Here is a 15,893-nt window from a genome sequence, read left to right as displayed (position 1 = left end):
GAAGACTCCCAGCTCAAAGGACCAGTAAATATCTTTAACAAAATCATAGAAGAAAACTTCCCTAACCTAAAAAAAGAGATACCCATAGGCATACAAGAAGGCTACAGAACTCCAAATAGATTGGACCAGAAAAGAAACACCTCCCGTCACTTAATTGTCAAAACACCAAACGCACAAAATAAAGAAAGAATATTAAAAGCAGTAAGGGAAAAAGGTCAAGTAACATATAAAGGCAGACCTATCAGAATCACACCAGACTTCTCGCCAGAAACTATGAAGGCCAGAAGATCCTGGACAGATGTCATACAGACCCTAAGAGAACACAAATGCCAGCCCAGGTTACTGTATCCTGCAAAACTCTCAATTAACATAGATGGAGAAACCAAGATATTCCATGACAAAACCAAATTTACACAATATCTTTCTACAAATCCAGCACTACAAAGGATAATAAATGGTAAAGCCCAACATAAGGAGGCAAGCTATACCCTAGAAGAAGCAAGAAACTAATCATCTTGGCAACAAAACAAAGAGAAGAAAAGCACACAAACATAACCTCACATCCAAATATGAATATAACAGGAAGCAATAATCACTATTCCTTAATATCTCTCAACATCAATGGCCTCAACTCCCCAATAAAAAGATATAGATTAACAAACTGGATACGCAATGAGGACCCTGCATTCTGCTGCCTACAGGAAACACACCTCAGAGACAAAGACACTACCTCAGAGTGAAAGGCTGGAAAACAACTTTCCAAGCAAATGGTCAGAAGAAGCAAGCTGGAGTAGCCATTCTAATATCAAATAAAATCAATTTTCAATTAAAAGTCATCAAAAAAGATAAGGAAGGACACTTCATATTCATCAAAGGAAAAATCCACCAAGATGAACTCTCTCAATCCTCATCTTCGGTTGGTTTACATACAAGTGTGCAATTTCTAGGCTTGAAAGTAAAATGATGCTATCTGGTGCTGGATAGAGGAGCCTTATTTTTTATTATGGCAGCTTGCTATTTTTGTAACATGGTGATTTGGTTGAACACAATAAAGTACAGTAGCAACTGATCTCCCCTTCTTCCTGGATGAGTGAGGAGATGATTAAATGTTGATGTCAGCATCCTTGAGCATATTCAGATGAGCTTCTGCTTCTGTTGAAAAGGATGCTGTGTTTGATTGTGGTCCGAAGCTTTGAAGCACTACTTGGCATCTCCTTCCTTGGAGGTCTCACTGTTTAAACATAATAGATTTGATAGCTTGTTGGTAAGGTGAGGTCCAGTTTGTCTCCACTAGGTCATCTTCATGTGAATCTGGTGGTTATACGGTTTTGTTCTAGGGATATTTCATTTTTTTAATAACGGTTTTAGCTGACATTCATGGAGAGAATGAATCCTTAGAACTGTGCCACTAGTGAAAGGAAATCCTGTCTAGAGTATGTTTCTTTACAAAGCTGTGTCACACCATCCTTTGGGCCCTCTGCTGGAAAAGTAGAATCAAGTCTCAAATAATGCCTTTTAAATTGTATCCTCTAGTATTATAGATGTAGGACAGTACTGTATCATACCTCTGTGGATGTAAAATAGCTTGTACCTGCTTTATGATACGTAGTAGTGACTGTGCTTTATCAGAGCTGTTTTTAATGATGTTGCTCAGAATGTTTTCTTTCCAGATGATGATTGAGAAGCTAATTTTAAAAAAAAAATGGTGCCAGGTACCACAAGAGTAACAGAACTGTGCTGTTTTCTCGGGTTTTGTTCTTTTACTTTTTTTTTTTTTAATGGAGTGTGCTGGATGTCTCTACAGTTTTGTTCAGATGACTGCAGAACCTGGAAAAGCTGTTGCTGCTGTTGATGCATAACACACTGCTATTATTGGTCTTTTTATATAAATATATATATACAGATATATAATTTGAATTTTTTGAAACTTTAGCTGTGCTGTCAACTTTGGAAAAAAGTATCCCCGTTTACTGTGTTGAGTTGGCACTGTACAGAAATTAACAGCCATATTGGTCTAGAAATGTTGAACTTAAGTTTTTTCCATTTGTACAGGGGTAACACACTGTATTAAATATGTAAGGTCTTATCTACGTGGGTTTGATTACAAAAACTAATAAAGTATTCTCTAAATTAAAAAAAAAAGAATTCTCAACTGAGAAATATTGAATGCCTGAGAAGCACCTAAAGAAATGTTAAACATCCATAGTCATCAGGGAAATGCAAATCAAAACAACCATGAGATACTCAGTCATACTCAGTCAGAATGGCTAAGATCAAAAACTCAGGTGACAGCAGATGCTGGCGAGGATGTAAAGAAATAAGAACACTCCTCCATTGTTGGTAGGATTGCAAGCTGGTACAACCACTCTGAAATCAGTCTGGAGGTTCCTCAGAAAATTGGACATAGTACTGAGGACACTAAGACAACCTGAATCATTTTCTAGGAGAAAATACAATGAAACACAATAAGTCAAGTACCATCTATACATGTGTTCAGGTTCTAAGGGACTTCCCTTTTGATACTTGTTTTATTTCTAAGCATGTTGGTTAATCTCCAAATACATTTTCATTTTTTTCTACTAAAAAAAAACCCCAAAAAACAAAAAAGGAAATAAAAAGAAAATAGAAAAAAAAGTCCTCTATCATCATCATGAGATATGATTTTTAAATCCAAATCATAATTTTCCGGTGTTTTGGGGTATCCAGGACTTACTGTCATGGGGAAACTGGGTTCTGATGATGTCAAGTGGCCTTGGTTTCTATTGCTTAGGTTCTTGTGCTTGCCTCTTGTCATCTTGCTATCTGTGGTGTTAGTTGGTCTTGCTGTCTCTGACTGGAGCTTGTCCCACCTGTGGGGCAGTGAGCCTGTGATCCTAGGAGTGACAGCACTCCTGGAGACTAGCTCTCTCCAGGTGGCATTTGGGTAAGGAAGGCTGTGGGATATTCTTAGGTCCAGGTGCAGATGCAGACCGGAAGGATCCTGTCCCAGGCTGCTCTGGGGTTCTTGTGCTCTGTGTCCCTCTTTGGACAGTTATTGGACTGAAAGTGGGGGTGTCACCTGTGGGCTTAGGAGTGAGAACACTCCTGGGAGACCAGCTCCCTCTGGGAAGGATTTGGGTATAGAGGGCTGTAGGACAGCCTTTGTTCTGGGTGCAGATGGAAACCAGAGATTACATTTATATACACCAGTATATCCATCTTATCTTTTATCACTGTGTTGTCTGTATACTTATCTAATAGATAAGCTATCAATGAGTAGACTGACCATGATTTACTTAGCCATTTATTTTTCTTTACTAAAAATTGTTCCCTTACATATTTCCATGGTCTTGGGTAATGGTGCACATTTGCAATCATTTTATGTAAGCCCAACCTCTGTTTGTCATGTGACTGAATTGAGTATAAGCAGACCCCTTGATCTTTACAGAAGCATGGTACCCATGTGCTTAGTTGCATCTGTGCATCGTCAGCCGCAACAGTAGCTACCCCTGTGTATGGCTTCTTCTTGTGTTGGCATGTCTCCTGGGTCCCTAGAAAACAGACAATTCCAGGTTCTCCCAGACCCACTAACTGACACTTCTTCCCACAGCCCTCACCCATCTCTGTCATTACTGGTCTGTGACCCCTTTCCCATCTCACTGAAAGACGTCCTCTCCAGTTGATGATTTGCCACTGCAATGCCCTGTCTGCCTTGTTCTTTCAACACATACCTCACGTACCCTATGTACTTCAACTTTACCTGAATTGCTTGATTTCACTGGGCAATGATCCTACACAAGAGGATCACAGAGTTCAAGCCTAGTGAGGACTAGGCCAACCAAGTTTATAGAGTCTTTTAAAATGGTTTGGGGTTTTGTTTTTTTTGGGGGGGGGATGACAACTCAGCCACTAAAGATGGTTGCTGACAAGACCAATGACATGAGTTTGATTTGCAAATTCCACATGATATAAGTTGTCCTCTGATTTCCACATGTATGACATGTCATACATTGCATGCTCATGCCCATACATATGCATGTGCATCCCATGTGCATACTAAATAAATTAATATAATGTACATAACATATGTGTATACAATGAATTAATATAAAAACATTTTTTGGTGATTCACATGTATAGCATTTTCTTTTTTTTATTAGATTTATTTCCTTACTTACATTTCAAATGTTATTGCCCTTCCCAGTTTCCTGTCCATAAGTCTTCATCCCCTCCTCCACCCCCTCCCCCTCCCCCATACGGGTATTCCCCATACAACCCCCCTTACTGCCCCCCCATATTCCCTTGCATTTGGGGTCTAACCTTGGCAGGACCAAGGGCTTCCCCATCCACTGGTGCCCTAACAAGGCTATTCTCTGCTACATATGCAGTTGGAGCCCAGGGTCAGTCCATGTATAGTCTTTGGGTAGTGGTTTAGTCCCTGGGAGCTCTGGTTGGTTGGCATTGTTGTTCATATGGGGTTGCAAGCTCCTGACATTTCTTAAAGTCACCCTCTGAGTTTGTGTCCTCCTTTTATTTTTTTATCTATCCTTTTTACTTATAAGTAAGAGATGGACTATTCTGTATCTCCCAATCGTCTACTGCAATGTGCTTCACATGTGAAGTACTCAGTGAATACTTAAGATTTCCTGTTAAAAGATAATATCTAAAAAATAACATCTAGCCATTATTGGAATCTTAGTCTCATCACAAACTAAATACAAAAAATAAGAGGTACCAACGGCAAGACAACCTGCAGATCTGTTTCTCTTCCATTGCTAGAACATAGTCCCGCTGTGTAGCATCTCCTCCAGAGGAAGCACCACATGCTTCAGGGACGCCTAGTCAAACCAGGATGCTCTAAAGGGAGGTAAACCTCCCCCCTCCCCATGAATGTGCCTCAAAGCTCAGAAAGTAAACAACTCAAAGCTTCAGGAAGTCCCTGAAACTTACCAGAAGCTACTCAGAGATACTCTCAGGCTAACCCCACCATCTAGAAAAGGTTCATTTCTCGTGGAATGGTGTCAAACAGCAAGCACATGGCTTAAGAAGGGCTGATTTTGTTGACAAGCTGCATTTTCACACCATCATTAAGTCACACAAACTCCCTTTCACACAGTCAGCAGTGTGGTACTTGTTGGCTAAGTCACAGTTCTCAGATTGCTGTCATGTGCACTGTGTGTAGTAAAGAAGAAAGCTCAGAGTGTCACTTATACAGCTGTGAGTCTTACATCCAGCCTCTGCTGTGACAGCAGAGTAGTGTTTTTTTCAATCACCCACTTCACGGTAGAAAAAAAAATGTAATTACAATTTGTAAGTTTAAATACCCCAAATATCACAGGATGAAGGGCAGTTCTATTCCTCTTTTCCAGCCTACTTTTTATGTTGTGTAGCAGTGCATGTGTGCACACGTACTGCGCCCGTGTGTAGGTAGAAGAAGAGGTAACATCAGGTGCCTTCCTCTACTGTGCTCCATTGTATATCTGGGGTCTTGTTTCTGAGACAAGGCTGCTTCCTGAATGGGATAGTTGCTATTTCAACCAGGTTGGCTGGATCCTCCTGTCTCTGTCTCCTAGCACTGGAGTTAGAAGGCACCAATGCCCGGTTTTTATGTGGTTACTAGATCTGAATTGGCAAATGCTCTTACCTACTGAACCATCTTGCTAGGTCCACTTATAATTTCTTGTTTCAAGGAAATGGTTAGAAAAAAAAGAAAAGAGAAGAAAAAAGGGAGGAAGAAAGAATAACAACACAAAAACAAACAAAAACAAAAAACACCAATAAAACCAAACATAATACATGTTCTCCCTAAGCTGTAGCATGTATGCAGAATACCTGCTAATCTAACCTACATCTGAGGGCCATAAAAACAGTTAAGATGGCAGCTATGGAGTTTAATCTTGGTGAGGTTTGGGGCATGGAGCCAAGGTGGAATGGGTATCCCTTCTCAGATTTCAGATTTGGGAATATTTTTATATCCATAGTGGTTCATCTGGGGGTGAACACACAATTCACTTACATTCTTTATGTGCCCTTTATACACAGTTAAAGGATGCTTCCTACGGCGTTGCTGGCGTCACCGTATCCTAAGGCACCAGTTGCATGAAAAGCCGCCATGGATTCTCTACCAATTGCTCTGGATTTTGAAGCACTTTACTTTACATTTTCAGTTTTAAGATTAGTTGCAGTAAGATTGTCTTGCCTATTTTAAACAGTTAAATAATTCAAATAATTTCATACATTTTGGGAGAGTTCCAGCTCCTAATTAACACACAAATATATCAGAGAGATGGCTAGGATTATATAATCTATTCTGTTTACGTTTAAAACTAAAGAAGACAATTTAAGACTTTTCCATGTATTGATTTTTATTAAGTTGAAACATGCTGAGTATAAATATAATTCGGTAATGAATCACTGCTCACTAGTTAGGTTCTGGACTGGAAAAATGGCTCGGGAGTTAAGTGCAGACAGTCTACTCATCAGGCTGGAGTTAAGAGCCCAGCACCCTCAGACCAAGCCAGGTGTCTGTCTCACACGCAGCTGCACCTTCAGCTTGGCAGAAACTAGCATCCTCTTTTGATCTCTGTGCATACACTCATGCCCATGTATAAACATCTGTGCACACACTCACAGAAACATACAGTAACACACACACACACACAAATACACACACACACACACACACACACACACACACACACACACACACACACACACACACACACACAGTCTCTTTTAAAAGAGATAACCCAAACCACCAAGATCTCTCAGACACGGAGCCACCAACCAGGCAGCATATACCAGCTGATACAAGGCCCCGGCACACACACACAGCAGAGGACGGCCTGGTCTGGCCTCAGTGAGAGAAGATGCACCAAACCCTCAAGAAACTTGAGGCCCCAGGGAATGCAGAGACCTGGTGGGGGTTGGAGGTTGGGAGGACATCCTCTTGGGGATGAGGGGAGGAGGAATAGAATAAGGAACTGTTGGAGGATGGACTGGGAGAGTGATAATGACTGGATTGTAAAAAAAAGATTAAAGATAAATATTTTAAAATTATAAAAATTAAAAAAATAAATGCATTTGGCCCATACTTGGCATAAAAGCACAGGCAATCCTCTGGTGTTTTCAAGACTAGATACTGGTAACATTACGGGTGTTCATTTTAACTCCTGGATAAACTGACAGGTGAGATGGTATGAGGTAAGGGTTTGACTGACACCGTGACTGCTATCAATGGTTATCAGAGGCTTACAGTCAGGCCACTAAAAGCATCCACCTCCCTGAGAGTAGTTCTCAGGGTCTTGTGTGTGCGAGGGGGGTCCCTGGCAGAAGTCACTGAAAGTCTGGGAAAAGCCGAGGACACTGCCCGCCAAGTGCACACTGCTTGCAAACAATTTGACCATTGACTTCAGTAGCACTCACGAGTTTCTTCTACAGCTTCTGCTGCAGAGACTTGGAGAAGAAACTCCCCTCATCAAATGCACAGGCTAATAAAGTTACTATAATTAAAAGGAAACACATCCCAGCTTCCTGGAAGCCACAGCAAATAGAAAATATGAGTCACATGATTCCCAGTGCTGGATGGAGGAAGCATGCAGGCAGCAAGGACACCTTCCCTCCAAAACTAAGTTCTCAAAGCCTGTGGTGGGAGCTCTGATGACGTAATTTAAACCAGGAGGAGGTGACGTGCCAGGACTTGATAGAAAATGCAGGAATCTTTTTATTACAAAGTATCTTTTATGGATAACATACTCAGACTTTTTAAAATCCCTGCATGTCACAACAGAGGGCCACAGGTCCTATGGGGTACACACAAGATCCACCAACAGGTAACAAATCAACCACTCAGGCCCACCTCAAATCAATGTTCTGCCTCACAACTGCAAACCAACAACAGAGGACTTCCCGGGGGGACTCTTCTGGTACCCACAATTCTCTCTACCCATAATAACTCCCTTAGCACCTTCCAATCTACCCAGGCCATCCCAACCCTTCCCTGAGCCTCAAATGCCTACTGCTCAAAACTGAAACCAGGCTGCACAGAGGAGACCTGTGCACATCCCTCTCGGGCACTCAATTCAAAGTATAAAATGTAGGAGTTAATGATTTCCTGGTAATCTACTTTGTATAATATTAGGGGTGAATTATTATATTACAGTACACGACTTCCGTACAGAAATCAAAAGGCTTGTGCTGAAGGCTGACTCCAATTCAGAGTCTCCAAAACAACTGCTCTTGGCTACCGGGATTGGGCTCTGAACTTCACCCCTTCAGAGTTACACAGATGAGAACGAGGCTGCAGGAACAGAGCTCCACGCTGGACAGCTGAAGCTGAGACACGGCTCACCTACTTAAGAGCTGTGAGACACTGCTTAGTTTCTACTTGCAACTGTCTTTCTCCCTAGGGTTGCAGGGAACCGAGGGGGTCGATCGACACAGTGCTTTCAGAACAGTGTCCACGGCCAGCCGGACCACATGGGAAGGCATGTGGCTTTCAGGCTCCCATGTTTACCCTTGGTTATCATGCAGTCTAACTTACCACAGCCTAGCATACAGCCCACGTGCACTTGTCAAAGAACAGGCTGGTGTGCTGTAATAAGACTAATTTAAAAGACCAAAATTTCTGTTAATTCAGATGTTTATCGGGGTCACCAGAATCTCTCTTCGGCTAATACACATTTCTCTTCAGTCCATACTTGACTTACCTCTTGTTCTCAGCGACCAAAACTTTAAAACTAGGAAATAGGAAGATTCTAAAGATAACTATTTGATTAGGACTTACTTCTCTACATGTAAGTTACCAAATATTTAATATTCTTTTTAGTTCCTCTTGAATTCACTTAATATTATCTTTCTCCAGAATTCAGTTCAAAAGTCATGCCTAGCAACAACTGCAGTCATATTCCCTTTGATCCCTTAGGCTACAAAGAGTGTTTCTTCCATAAGACCCAACAATGTGTGCTTGAGTTCTGAGATGACTGTCTCTTCAGCTCAGAATATTTTGGGGAGCTGCATTCACATTCAGGGAGCTGCTCACACTGTGATGCACAGTTGGGAAGAGAGAGGTCTGCTATCCAGCATGCCAGGACATACACTGGCCCATCAGCACAAAGAGGTGAAACAGAGCTCACCTGCACTCTACCTGTCTTTAGTTACTGTGTCTTCCTATTGCACAGAGGGAATTTATGCAGGTTATGGAGGATGCAACTCACATGAGGTAACATTTCCCTTTAAAATTCCTGCTGAGTCTGATGCCATACAACAGTAATATTGCATGCAGTTAATTCTCTAATGTGGCAAATGATATTTATATATGCACATATGTGTGGGGGAGCCAAAGGACAAGCGCTGCTCTCATTCCTCAGAGGCCAGCCACCTGTTTTTGAGGCAGGTTCTATCTTTGGCCTGCAACTCTCCAAGGCTAGGCTGGTTAGTCTGCATCCCCAGTGTTGGGACTACAAATGAGTGTCACCATACCTGGCTGTTCTAATGGCTTCTGGGAATTGACCTCAGGTCCATCTCCTCAGCTGATAATGTGCCGGATTCTTTTTAGCAGTCTGCACAGTAAATCCCCAGGAGGTGTTTTTGTGTGTTCTAAAAGTCTGTTATCACCAAGTCAGCAGAACTCAAATTTCACCTGATCCCTTAACCCCTTCAGTCCAGGATGGCAGAGGGAAGGAGTAGTTGTCACAAAGAGCCAAGGAAGCACTTGCCAGTCTACTCAGGAGGAGAGGAAGCCGTGAGAATATGAGTGATCCTGTCCAAGCTGCCCAGTAAGCATCCCAGCATCCCATCCTAGGGTGGTCTGTCCTTATGTCTTCTAATCGATGCATCCTTAGAAAAGTGAGGTTAGGACCTGCTCAGCCAGTAACTGCTTTTCTGGGAGAAAAGAACTATAGTCAGCTACAGAAATGTAGCAGTGTGACCTGTGATTCCTCAACAGCGGGAAAGGAATAACGTACTTAAAGGCCTGTGGCAGAGATCAAATGTACCTGTGTGGCATCTGCAGCAGCCTTCCGGTACACGATGTCAGCCGGTGTTCACATAGCAGGCACCTCACCCTGGGGTCAGATACCGGGACACTAACGACGTGGACTTTAGAGCTGCTACTAGAATATAAACTAGGAGGTCACCTGTGAGTCTGCAAATGACTTCAGTACACATGTGGCTCTCCTTAATAAAAAGAGAAGGGGGGAAAATGTCTGATTTCTTTTATAAGCTAATATCTTGGGAAGATTTACTGGGAAGATTCCAAAATCACCTCAATGCTGGAGAAAAAGCAAAACGAAAGTGAAAAGCAAACAAACAATGCTTTTACCATACTGTGGGAAAAGTCTTCCCCTTTGGTCTAAAATGATTCTTTTTTAAAAATGGTGTACTTAGAGACATAGTATAAAGCCATAATGTTTTTATATGATTATCAATAACAAAGAATAAGACAACGTATCAGATCAATAATATAAAACCAGTCTTTCTGTAATGTTTTACCAATAAATTCTCTTCTTGCATTCTTGGGAAACTGGCCTTTAGAGACAGTATTAAGAATAATTTAAGATCTACACTCTCCACTGTGGAGTTCACTCACTTGGAAGGCGGTGGGTGGGAATCTGGGCCAAACAGCAGCTTTGGTGCTTTGCAGTCAGAGCTTTCCCGGCCACTGTGCTTCATAATTAGCTGATAATCTCCAGGAAGCCTGTGCTCACATGGAGCTGCCGACTTCCAACAGCTTCTGAGGACCTAACTAAAGCTTCTTGTGACCCCACCTTTTGCTTATCTTTGATCGTCTATGAGTGTCTGTGGTTTGGGGTAAGAGTTTATGGGAGGAAGAAAGAAGTGCACACAAACATTCCTGACCACTCCTGAGGCTTTCCCCCTTTCATTTTAAAAAGATCAAAAAGGACAGAACCGGAGCTACCGGGTACTTGAGGCCTCGGTCAGAAGCAGGATCCCACCTGTGGGTGATGAGGACAGATACAAAGAAAACTGTGTTTCCAGGCCTATTAGGACCACAGTTCCCTTCAGTTTGAAGTGAGTCTTGGTGGCTGAGCAGATTCCTTCTCAGAACCCAGGATCAGCTAGCAGTGGCCAGGCCCAGTGGGCCCTGTGTCCTTCCAAGTCCTTTCAGTGTGTCCCTCCACAGGGACAGAAACCTGTCTCAGGTCAGAAGCCAGTGCTAAAGCTGTTACCAGCTGCCAGCCTGTCTTCCCGGCTCAGTAACCCCCAGAAGAGTGAGCAGCCACAGCCTGCAGCCGCTAGAAATAATTCTGAAAAGGAACAGGCAACAAAGGAGAAAACTGAAGACTCAAAAAAAATTTAAAAAAAGGGCAGTGAACATTGGAAGATTTTGACAATGGCCACTCACTAGCTAAGGGAAAGCTTGGAAATGTGTATTTGGCAAGGGAGAAGCAAAGCGAGTTTATACTGGCCCTGAAGGTGCTACTTATAACACAGCTGGAGAAGGCAGGGATAGGACGTGAGCTGTGAAGAGAAGTGGAGATCCAGTCCTGCCTGCAGCACCTGAACATCCTCAGACTGCATGGATATTTCCACAATGCCGCCAGAGTTTACCTAATTCTGTGGCCCTTGGAGCAGTCTACAGAGAGCTTCAAACACTGCAAGTTTGATGAGCAGAGAAGCACCCAGTTGGCAAACACTCTCTCTTACTGTCGTCATTCAAAGAGAGTCATCCAGAGACGTTAAGCTGTAGAACCTGCTTCTTGGGTCAGAGAGCTGAAGACTGCAGACTGTGGACAGTCTGTACACACTCCATCCCCCGGGAGGACCATGCTGCGTGGCACCCTGAACTGTGTGAGCCCTGGAGATGACCGAGGACCAGACATAAGAAGGTGTACCTCTGGAGTATTCTCTACCATGAGTTCCTAGTGAGGATGCCTCTTTTTGAGGCACACAAACACCAGAAGACCTATAAAAGGACATTATGGTTGAATTCACATTCCTTAACTTTGTGGCAGAGGGAGCCAGGGACCTCATTTCAAGACTGTTAAAACACAACTCAAGCCGAAGACTAACACTAGCGGAAGTCCTTGAATACCCCTGGATCACAGCTAATTCCTCCCAACCTCCAACTGGCCACCACAACAAAGAGCCAACTAGCAAATCATCTTAGGGTATCCTGAGCCATGGGCACTGTGCAGCTGTGAGAAACGCCTCCAGCGTGCACTGCTAAGCAGGTAATCCTAGGCCTTGCATCCAGGAAGCCCCACCTGAGCATGTGTGGCTCTGCCCAATCCCCAAGAACCAAGCTGCTTCTGATTCAGTAATCTGGAGAGAATGTCCCACTGCAGCTGTCCACATGGCTTATGCCTCAGGGTGTCCTTGTAGGGTCTCAGTGTGGGGAAGTTACCAGTGGTTACCTGCACTGTGGCCTTCAAGTGCCAGAGTGTGTGTGTGTAGCTTGTTGGGTCACCAGGCTTGGGAAATCTGTTGGAATGACTTTGTTTCTTCTTTTAAATGCTGAAACAAAGATGTGTACAGACTTCCTTTACTTATGTGGTGTCCCCTTCAGGGCCCTGTTGTTTTCAGCCTTCTTCAGCCTGTGTGGGATCCTCAACCACCATAATGGGACTGGCCTGTGTTTCTACCTCTGTATTGGGACCTGACTCAGGCTTTTCTAGATGTTAAGGATACTTCTTACGTTGGTGTTCTGTCATGTGAGCAAACTTGTTAAATATAAAAATATATGTATAGCATCTAATTATTTGGCAGAACTAATGAAAACTGTTGGAAGATACAAAAGTGATCTTTAAAACTGTAAAATGCTTTTCTAATATCATTACTAGACAGACATTGCTTGGCTATCCTGGTGATATCGATTATTTATGCAATTATTTTGAATATCAGAAGTACCCTACTATGTGAACTGCTACAACAGAGACCTAAGAAAAATCTGTAACATCTTTATGACGCTCAGTGTAGTGTTTAATTAAGGATACCCTTAATTACTGGCACCTCACCACCCTGTGCCAGTTCTGTTAACTCTAAAGGAATTATAGCCTTGCTGACTTCTAAACAGTGACTTAACAAGGAGATTTCAAGTTCGGATCTCAAGTTTGACCTTCACCAATATAAGCTCTCTAAAAGTCAGTCTCTGCTCTAAACCGTAGCAGAGAAGGATTCACAGAAAGTGAACAAAGGAGAAGGCACCATTCAGCACGGATATTAGGAGGCAATAACCCTTCTTATGTTTTTCTAAGCTGTGTCTAAACTGTGGATCAGCTGTACTCTACCTGACAAGAGCTCTGTGGAGCATAAGGTTTTGTTAGTTTACTACATCCTCCAGCTTTTATGAAAGACCTGGAATTTCAGTATCTTTCAAATAGTCCCCAACTTTCTGAATAACTTCACAAAGCCATACTGATTGTTCGCCCTGGTCAATCACATTAAGAAGACCAGATCGAATACCCCAAAGCGACCCAACTTCTAACAGGCAAAGAAAGAAGGCCTTTCTTTAAGTGAAATAATGTGGACTTGCGCAATGCACACAAGGCTGAGCAGAGACCTGGGCAAGCTTCCCCACCTCTGTTAAGTTCCTCAGTGCAACGCAGCTCTCTGCCTCGGGCAGACTCAGCAAAGCACACAGTTTTCATCGTCTCTCTACATTGCTTATATCAAGGATACAGATGTTTTCAGAAGTATGTATTGCACTTCTCCAACATCATCACTTACCTGAGTAAGACACCATTGTTTCCTTATAACGCTTCACTAAGAATGACAATCAGAATGAAACGTTTTGGCTGTTATCATCAGTAAATCTAAGCAAGTGTTCACGACGGGGAGCACCATCCTAGGAACGCTCCGTCCGTTCCCACAGGCAGCCTCACACACAGGTGGCTGCTTACGAATCTCTGTTTTCTTCTTCGAGGCATTGTTACACGATTCGGCCCTAATAAATAAACCTTGTATGTCTAATTGCATCACTGCACTAACAATAAAACATTGGCCAGCTTCCATTTTGGCTGTAAAACTCTTCATTGAGGAGGTTATTGAACAGAGAAAGCCTACCACATAGAGAGGCACCGGCCTGCTGGAAGAACGGGTTGTATACAGAAGCCAAACTCAGACAAGGCGATATAACTAATTTAAGTTACATGCAAAGGCCATTTGACAACATTCCATGGGAATGTGATTAGTAAAGACTGTCTAGTCTTTCCTGATTAAACTTTCTGCACAATGCTTTTCACCGTGAAAATTCCCCCTATGGTTTGTTGCTGTTGTTTGAAACACATTTTAAAATAAAAGTAAGTTGATTTCAGAATTTATTCTTGCTGGGTATAGTAGCCTGGTGTATGTATTACCAGCATCCGAATTAAAAACCAACCTAGACTACATAATAAATCCCTTTCTCGAAATGTTCTTACACAAACACACAGGCACACATTTCTTTTCCTAATTTAAAAAAAAATGAACTAGTTAAAGGCTGCAGAGACTTTCAAATGGTCCATACTAGGAAAAGGGATTCTTAGGGATGAGTGACTGATGTAGCTGCAGCTGACCATCGTAAAGAAGTGGAGGGTGAGAGGCCAGGGAAGGAGACAGGTGGGAGGGCAGGGAAGACCCTGGCACTTGACCCTGACATTCTCAGGAAAGGCGGGTGAAGAGCTAGCCCATGTTCTCTAATCTAACCTGAGGTGAAACAGAAGCCATTGCCTCCTGTTAGACTTACTACTTTCAGGAATGTAACCTGGAAATATTTCATCACGAAGACCCAAAGGCTAAGAAAAAGAAATAGAACATGTGTGAGAGCTACCTCTCATGTTCTAGGTATCACAAAGGTATTCAGACATTTAATTAGCTTAATTAATGCCTGGAAAGAAGTCGGTCAATGTGTCAAAATAATTATGCTCTTACTAACAGTGGGATAACTCTTAGTTGATCTATAAAACAGTATTTATTCGTAGCAATTGCTAAGTTCTTAAGTAAAGCCATTACTTTAAAGGAAGTATTTGCTGATACTTATAGAAAATTCAGAGCATAAAATATAAAATTTGTAAAACCCAGGGAGAACCTAGAGACTGGGGGACAACGGGGATGTCTGACTGGGAAACCAAGGCTCAAGGACCAAATGGACACACACAGCTCCTGGTTTGCAGTGAGGCTGTGTCACAATAAACTAGCTAAAAATATGGTACATAAGAAAGCATGCCATCCACCCAACCACTGGGCACCGGGCTGAGTACACTGTCCAGTCTCACTGCACAGTCCAGCGATTGCATGTCTGTGGTCCTGTGAGATCATGTGATTATGTGGGAGAGGCAACCCTCGTTGCTATCAGCACCAAGAGGTCTATGTCCCTAGCCAGGCAGAAACAGTAAGACAAACCACAGATGAGAGTCGGATTGCTTTTGTTTAAGAAAATGCAGTTAAATCACCTGCCATGCAGAACTGCTGGTAACATAAACTCCGAGAGTGCGATCTGTGATCTGACACAAAGGTGCTCAACTGAGAACGACTTTGTTAGCAGCATTAAAATCGTCTTTCCATTGTACTGGCATTAATGAAGTGGGCAAACTGTTCCATATACAAAAACACCCCATCAGGGTTTGACTAAAATTGTTGCTTAATCTTTTGAAGGCAATTTCTACTTAATCAACTATTTTCAAATGAAGCAGTTATGATGAGATTTAAGATCCTGGGAGTTGGAGGGATAAAGAGATGGCTCGGCAGCTAAAAGCACTGGCTACTCTCGCAGAATCCAACTTTAGTTCCTATCACCCATGTGGGGCCGCTCACAATCATCTGTAACTGTGGCTCCAGGCAACTGACTCCCTCTTCCAGTCTCCACAGTACCCGAACTCACACACAAACACGCATGTGCACATGTGCTCTCTCTCTCTTTCTCTCTCTTTCTCTCTCTCTCTCTCTTTCTCTCTCTCTCTCTCGCTCTCGCTCTC

At 42.7% G+C, this 15,893-nt stretch overlaps 1 protein-coding gene and 1 pseudogene across 4 annotated transcripts in view; one reads left to right on the top strand and one right to left on the bottom strand.

The window, feature by feature from the left end:
- LOC103693837 (aurora kinase A pseudogene) overlaps positions 1–12,276 on the top strand; it is a 98,274-nt pseudogene extending 85,998 nt beyond the window's left edge.
- The window catches only part of Ube2e2 (ubiquitin-conjugating enzyme E2E 2), a 277,665-nt gene that overhangs the window by 225,351 nt on the left and 36,421 nt on the right, over positions 1–15,893 (bottom strand). The window lies entirely within an intron of this gene.

Source organism: Rattus norvegicus, chromosome 15, assembly GCF_036323735.1.
Source record: "Rattus norvegicus strain BN/NHsdMcwi chromosome 15, GRCr8, whole genome shotgun sequence".
In the NCBI taxonomy this organism is placed as follows: Eukaryota; Metazoa; Chordata; class Mammalia; order Rodentia; family Muridae; genus Rattus; species Rattus norvegicus.
This window is presented reverse-complemented; position numbering and strand designations above follow the sequence as displayed.